The sequence below is a fragment of the Monodelphis domestica genome, chromosome 4 (genome assembly GCF_027887165.1).
Source record: "Monodelphis domestica isolate mMonDom1 chromosome 4, mMonDom1.pri, whole genome shotgun sequence".
Lineage (NCBI taxonomy): Eukaryota > Metazoa > Chordata > Mammalia > Didelphimorphia > Didelphidae > Monodelphis > Monodelphis domestica.
In genome coordinates this window covers 82,403,066-82,410,886 of record NC_077230.1, presented here as the reverse complement: position 1 = coordinate 82,410,886, position 7,821 = coordinate 82,403,066, and positions in this window count along the sequence as shown.

The window sequence follows — 7,821 nt, the reverse complement described above, 5'->3', positions numbered from 1 at the left end:
TGTTTTGATTTGCATCTCTCTGATTATAAGAGATTTAGAACACTTCTTCATGTGCTTGTTAATAGTTTTGATTTCTTTATCTGAGAACTGCCTATCCATTTCCCTTGCCCATTTATCAATTGGAGAATGGCTTGATTTTTTGTACAATTGATTTCGCTTATTATAAATATGAGTAATTAAACCTTTGTCAGAGGTTTCTATGAAGATTTTTTCCCAATTTGTTGTTTCCCTTCTGATTTTAGTTATATTGGTTTTGTTTGTACAAAAGCTTTTTAGTTTGATGTAGTCAAAATTATTTATTTTACATTTTGTGATTCTTTCTATATCTTGCTTGGTTTTAAAGCTTTTCCCCTCCCAAATGTCTGACATGTATACTATTCTGTGTTTACCCAATTTACTTATGGTTTCCTTCTTTATGTTTAAGTCACTCACCCATTTTGAATTTATCTTGGTGTAGGGTGTGAGGTGTTGATCTATTCCTAGTCTCTCCCACACTGTCTTCCAATTTTCCCAGCAGTTTTTATCGAATAGTGGATTTTTGTCCCAAAAGCTGGGATCTTTGGGTTTATCGTATACTGTCTTGCTGAGGTTGCTTTCCCCCAGTCTATTCCACTGATCTTCCTTTCTGTTTCTTAGCCAGTACCAAATTGTTTTGATGACTGCTGCTTTGTAATATAGTTTTAGGTCAGGGACTGCAAGGCCCCCATCATATGTGTTTTTTTTCATTATTTCCCTGGATATCCTTGATCTTTTGTTCTTCCAAATGAACTTTGTTATGGTTTTTTCTAAATCAGTGAAGAAGTATTTTGGTAGTTCAATGGGTATGGCACTAAATAGATAAATAAGTTTGGGTAGGATGGTCATTTTTATTATATTGGCTCGTCCTATCCATGAGCAGTTAATGTTTTTCCATTTGTTCAAGTCTAGTTTTAGTTGTGTGGCGAGTGTTTTGTAGTTGTGTTCATATAGTTCCTGTGTTTGTCTTGGGAGGTAGATTCCTAGGTATTTTATTTTGTCTAAGGTGATTTTGAATGGGATTTCTCTTTCTAGTTCTTGCTGCTGAGCTGTGTTGGAGATATATAGAAAAGTTGATGATTTATGTGGGTTTATTTTGTATTCTGCAACTTTGCTAAAGTTGTTGATTATTTCAATTAGCTTTTTGGTTGAATCTCTAGGATTCTTTAAGTAGACCATCATGTCATCCGCAAAGAGTGATAACTTGGTCTCCTCCTTGCCTATTTTGATGCCTTCAATTCTTTTATCTTCTCTAATTGCTACTGCTAGTGTTTCTAGTACAATGTCAAATAGTAGAGGTGATAATGGGCATCCTTGTTTCACTCCTGATCTTATTGGGAATGCATCTAGTTTATCCCCATTGCAGATGATATTAGCTGTTGGTTTTAGATATATACTGTTTATTATTTTTAGGAATGACCCTTCTATTCCTATGCTTTCTAGTGTTTTTAATAGGAATGGGTGTTGTATTTTATCAAAGGCTTTTTCTGCATCTATTGAGATAATCATGTGGTTCCTGCTAGTTTGCTTGTTGATGTGGTCAATTATGTGGATGGTTTTCCTAATGTTGAACCAGCCCTGCATCCCTGGTATGAATCCTACTTGATCATGGTGAATGATCCTTCTGATCACTTGCTGGAGTCTTTTTGCTAGTATCCTATTTAAGATTTTTGCATCTATATTCATTAGGGAGATTGGCCTATAGTTTTCTTTCTCTGTTTTTGACCTGCCTGGTTTTGGAATCAGTACCATGTTTGTGTCGTAAAAGGAGTTTGGTAGAACTCCCTCTTTGCTTATTATGTCAAATAGTTTGTATAGTATTGGGATTAACTGTTCTCTGAATGTTTGATAGAATTCACAGATGAATCCATCAGGCCCTGGGGATTTTTTCTTAGGAAGTTCTTTGATGGCTTGTTGGATTTCAATTTCTGATATGGGATTATTTAAGAATTCTATTTCCTCTTCTGTTAGTCTAGGCAGTTTGTATTTTTGTATATATTCATCCATTTCTCCTAAATTGGTGTATTTATTGCCATATAATTGGGCAAAGTAATTTCTAATGATTGCCTTAATTTCATCTTCATCGGAGGTGCTGTCCCCCTTTTCATCTTTAATGCTGTGAATTTGCTTTTCTTCCTTCCTTTTTTTAATTAGATTGACCAGTACCTTGTCTATTTTGTTTGTTTTTTCAAAGTACCAGCTTCTTGTCTTATTTATTAAATCAATAGTTCTATCACTTTCTATTTTATTAATTTCTCCCTTAATTTTTAGGATTTCTAATTTGGTTTTCTGCTGGGGGTTTTTAATTTGATCGCTTTCGAGTTTTTTCATTTGCATTTCCAATTGATTGATCTCTGCTCTCCCTTGTTTGTTAATATAAGCATTCAGGGATATGAATTATCTCTGATTACCGCTTTGGCTGCATCCCAAAAGGTTTGAAAGGATGTTTCGCCATTGTCATTTTCCTCGATGAAATTATTAATTGTTTCTATGATTTCTTCTTTAACTAAACGGTTTTGGAGTATCATATTGTTTAATTTCTAATTGGTTTTAGATTTGGTTTTCCATGTACCATTACTAATCATTATTTTTATTGCCTTGTGATCTGAGAAGGCTGCATTCATTATTTCTGCTTTTTTGCATTTGTGTGCTATGTTTCTGTGACCTAATGTATGGTCAATTTTTGTGAATGTGCCATGTGGTGCTGAGAAGAAGGTATATTCCTTTTTATCCCTATTTATTTTTCTCCATATGTCTATTAATTCTAATTTTTCTAAGATTTCATTCACTTCTTTTACCTCTTTCTTATTTATTTTTTGATTTGATTTATCTAAATTTGATAATGGTTGGTTTAAGTCTCCCACTAGTATGGTTTTATTGTCTATTTCTTCCTTCAATTCTCCTAGTTTCTCCATTAGAAATTTGGGTGCTATATTATTTGGTGCATACATGTTGATTAATGATATTTCCTCATTGTCTAGAGTCCCTTTTAACAAAATATAATTACCTTCCCTATCCCTTTTGATCAGGTCTATTTTTGCATTGGCTTTATCAGATATCATGATTACCACTCCTGCCTTCTTTCTATCAGTTGAGGCCCAGAAGGTCTTACTCCATCCTTTAATTCTGACCTTGTGGGTGTCTACCCACCTCATGTGTGTTTCTTGAAGACAACATATGGTAGGGTTTTGGATTCTAATCCATTCTGCTATTCGTCTACGTTTTATGGGTGAGTTCATCCCATTCACGTTCAAAGTTATGATTGTCATTTGTGGACTCCCTGGCATTTTGATTGCCTTCCCTAATTCTAACCTTTTCTTCTTCGGCTCTACCTTTTAGTCCAGTGATTTACTTTGAATCAGTCCCCCTTGTCCCCTCCCTTGATGTTTCCCTTTTTAGTCCCTCCCTTTTTCTTCCCTCCCCCTCCCCCCTCTCTTTCCCTCCCTTTTTGTTCTCCCTCCCCCCCTCCCCCCCCTTGGTTTTCCCTTCTCCTTACCCTTGTTGGGTAAGATAGAATTCAAGATCCCAATGGATCTGGATGTTTTTCCCTCTCAGAGTTGATTTCCCTGAGATTGAGGTTTAAGTAACCCCCCCCTCCTCTCTTCCTCTCCTTCTTATAGGAGTTTTCTTCCCCTCCCCTTCTCATGTGAATCTTTGTGTGAGAATGATTATTCTATTTGGTCTTTCTTTACCCCCTATTTATACATTACATTTTCCCCACATATTAGTATACATAGATTGATATAAATGTAGTCCTTATAGAAGAGAGTTTGAGTAAAAGAAGAAGATAACATTTTTCCCCTTTCCTTAATATTTACCTTTTCAGGTATTCCTTGCTCTTTGATTTTCGGTATCAAACTTTCCACAGAGCTCTGGTCTTTTCTTTGCAAAAAGTTGGAAGTCTTCTATTTTGTTGAATGCCCATACTTTCCCTTGGAAGTTTATAGTCAGTTTTGCTGGGTAGCTGATTCTTGGTTGGAGACCCAGCTCTCTTGCCTTTCTGAAGATCATGTTCCATGCCTTACGATCATTCAGAGTAGAACTTGCAAGGTCTTGTGTGACCCATTGGCATTCCTTTATATCTAAATTGTCTTTTTCTGGCTTCCTGTAGGATTTTTCCTTTTGTTTGATAGCTTTGGAATTTGGCAATTACATTCCTGGGAGTTGTCTTTTGGGGGTTTAGTGTAGAAGGTGTTCTGTGAGCTCTGTCAGTGGCTGTATTGCCCCCTTGTTCTAGAATCTCTGGGCAATTTTCTTTGATTATATCTTGTATCACCATGTCCAGTTTGGTGTTTATTTCTGGCTTTTCTGGGAGTCCAATTATTCTTAAATTATCCCTTCTCCCTCTATTTTCCAGATCTATCACCTTGTCGGTGAGATATTTTATGTTCTCTTCTAATTTCTTGGTATTTTGGCTTTGCTTTATTAATTCTTGCTCTTTTACATGATCGTTGTCTTCCAGCTGCCTGATTCTGGCCTTTAAAGCATGGTTTTCCTTTTCAGTTTCATCATACCGGTTTTGTAGATGCGTGAATTTCTTTTGCATTATTTCCAACTTTTCCTCCCAGAAGGCTTCCATCTTTTTGGTCATTTCTGATTCAAATTCTTCATAGGTTTGTGGAGAGTTTCCATTTCCTTTGGAAGGTTTTGGAGCATTTTCTTGTATATTATCTTCTATCTGCTCTGTATTTTGTATTTTGGCTCCATAGAATGTGTCCAAAGTCTCCCCTTTCTTCTTATTTTTCTTGGTATTTTGGGGCTTCTGTGCTTCTGTGGAGTTTGCCATCTCTGAATGTGGAGGATTAGCTTTTCTTATCTCTGTCTGGTGTTCAGAGGCTTTAGTCCTGGGCAGATTGTCGGTTCTATGAGCTTTCCCTGGGTTAAACTGAATATGCCTCACTGGAACTGGAATGGAAGGGTCGGACCACATTGCTTTCCGGAAGTTGCCGTCAGAATCGCTGGCCGTGAGGCTGTTTCGTCGGCCTGCAGGGGGATGGGCTGCAGCTTCCCCAAGCTCCGAGGGCAGGGACTTTCACTGAGACTTGGATAGCAGGATCCAGCCAGTGAGGCTGTCTTGCTCCAGGCAGTGACTTTCACTGGGACTAGGATAGAAGGCCCTGAGGGTTGTTGTTCCGAGGACCCTGCTCTCTGAGCCAGGCTGGGCTGCGGCTTCCCGGAGCCTTGGACTCTGTGCTCCTACCCCTGAGGTCCGAGTGATCTTGGGTTCTGGCTTTTGAGTGGGGCCGTACCTTTTGATCCGGGTCCAGGTCCAGGAGGAGGGTTCCCAGGGTCTGTGCTGTTGATCGTTTTGAATTTCGGCGCCTTAGGAGCTTATAGTTTGAGATCGGTCGGGAAGGGTTTTCCGGAGATCTGAACTTTAGCTTTCTCTAAGCCGCCATCTTAACCGGAAGTCACGTGTCCCTTGTTTTAGGAACTTACTTGCTAATAATGATATAGTCCATGAAGAGTCTGCTTAGTGGGAAAAGCTAGAAGAGCTAATTACTCAATGGATATACAAAAGAAATCATTATCCTTGCTTATAATTTTTCCTTTCCCTCTATGAATTGTGTCAAGACCATTTTAACTGCTTCCCAAAAAGGAGGCTGGGGAAAGGAGATTAGTTCTGTCTTTCACTTCCATCTATAACCTGATGTTAGACATGAGTAACTCAAACACATGTCCTGGGTGGGGAGCAGAGCAAAGATGGCAAAGTAAAAGGCAGAGACTTGCCTGAGTTCTCTGAAATACCCCCAAATATTAAAGTAACACCTCAAAATGAATCCTGAAGTGGCAGAACTAGCAAAAAGATGGGGTGAAACAATTTTTTATCCCAAAACAACTAAGAAGGTTAGCAGAAAACCTGTGTCTCATTAGGATGTGAGTAGAGTACAGTCCAATGTAGACTGTATCAGTCCAGGCCATGCCCCAGAAAGCTAGCAGCTGGCCTTGATGATGACTAAATTGTCAGTGGCAGCTTCTGGGGCTCTCACCCTACAGATAGTAAGAGGAATAGACAACTGGTCAGAAAGACATTATAGGGGAACCTTTGCTGGCCCTGGGAGAAGGAATTTGTTGCATTGCCTATAAAGAGTTCTAGGTGAAGGTCCCAGGATGAGGAGGAGCGCTACTAGCAGGAGCAGGGAGCCTGGTCACAGTTTCAGGGCAAAAAAGTGTGCTTGTGGTCACTCACAGAGAAAAGTATAGGTCAGAAAAGCAGAGACCATAGCTCTCCTTAGATACATACTACTTTGGAAGAACTGAAAACTTACAGAACCCCAGAATCAGCTTTGAAAACAGCAGCATTATAAACTTGAAGCTTGGGACAGTTCCCTTTCTACCCAGGGAGCAACACCCAACTTTAACATAAAGTTGAAAAATCAAGAAATAGGCTGGAAAAATGAGCAAAGAACAAAAAAAAACCATAAAAAATTACTATGGTAACAGGGAAGATCAAAGCCAAAAACTCAAAAGAATACAACAATGTCAAAGTAGCTACTTGTGAAGCCTTAAAGAAAAGTGTGAATTTGGTCTCAGGCCCTAAAGAATTCCTGGAAGAGCTCAAAAAAGAGTTTGAAAATCAAATAAAAGAGGTAGAGGAAAAAATGAGAAGAGAAATGAGAATGATGGAAGAAAATCATGAAAAGAGTCAGTAGCTTGGTAAAGGAGGTAAAATACTGAAGAAAATAACACCTTAATAAAACAGAATAGGCCAAGGCACAGAAATTCAGTGAAGATAAGAAATCCTTAAAAGGCAGTATTGGCCAAATAATTTCTTTTTTTTTTTAAATATATTTTATTTGATCATTTCCAAGCATTATTCGTTAATGGCCAAATAATTTCTTAAAAATTAGAATTGGGCAAGAGGAAGCTCATGACTATGAGACATCAAGAAACAATAAAACAGATCAAAAGGATAAGAAAAAAAGAAAATATGAAATATCTCATTGGAAAAGCAACTGACATGGAAAACAAATCAAGGTAATGTAATTTAAGAATGATTAAATTAGGGGGCAGCTCAATGACTCAATGGATAAAATGCCAGGCCCTGAAGATGGGAGGTCTTTGGTTCAAATTTAGTTTCAGAAACTTTCTAGCTGTGTGTCCTTAGGCAAGTAACTTAAGTCTAATAAATATTATAGCCAAATTCCAAAGCTCCCAGGTCAAATAAAGAATATTGCATACCACCAGGAAGAAACAATTCTTCATGGAGCCATGGAGTCATGGAGCCACAGTCAGCATAACACAAGGTTTAGCAACTTCTACATTAGAAGATCAGAGGGCTTGGAGCATGGTATTCTGGAGGGCAAAGGAATTAGGATTACAACCAAGAATTATCTACCCAGTGAAATTGAGAATAATCTTTCAGGTGAAAAATTGATATGTAATGAATTAGAGGACTTTCAAGAATTCCTAATGAAAAGAATAAATCTCAAAAGAAAGTTTGACTTTCAAAAACAAGACTCAAGAGTAAGTAAACAGGAAAGAAGAGTCATAAGGAGATTCATTAAGGCTAAACTATTTACATTCCTACATGGGAAGATGACAGCAAAATGGGTTATATCATTTAGACATAAAAGATAATACCATAAGCAAATTAGAGGAATATGGAATAATTCATCTATCATATCTATGTTAAGGGAAGAATTTCTGACAAAACAAGCGACAGAGAGCATTATGAGATATAAAATAGATATTTTATTATGTTAAGTTAAAAAGGTTTTTCACAAATAAAACCAATGTAGACAAGATTAGAAGGAAAGCAGAAAATGGGGTGGCAGTAGTGGTGGTCATGGATTGGAAAGTAGG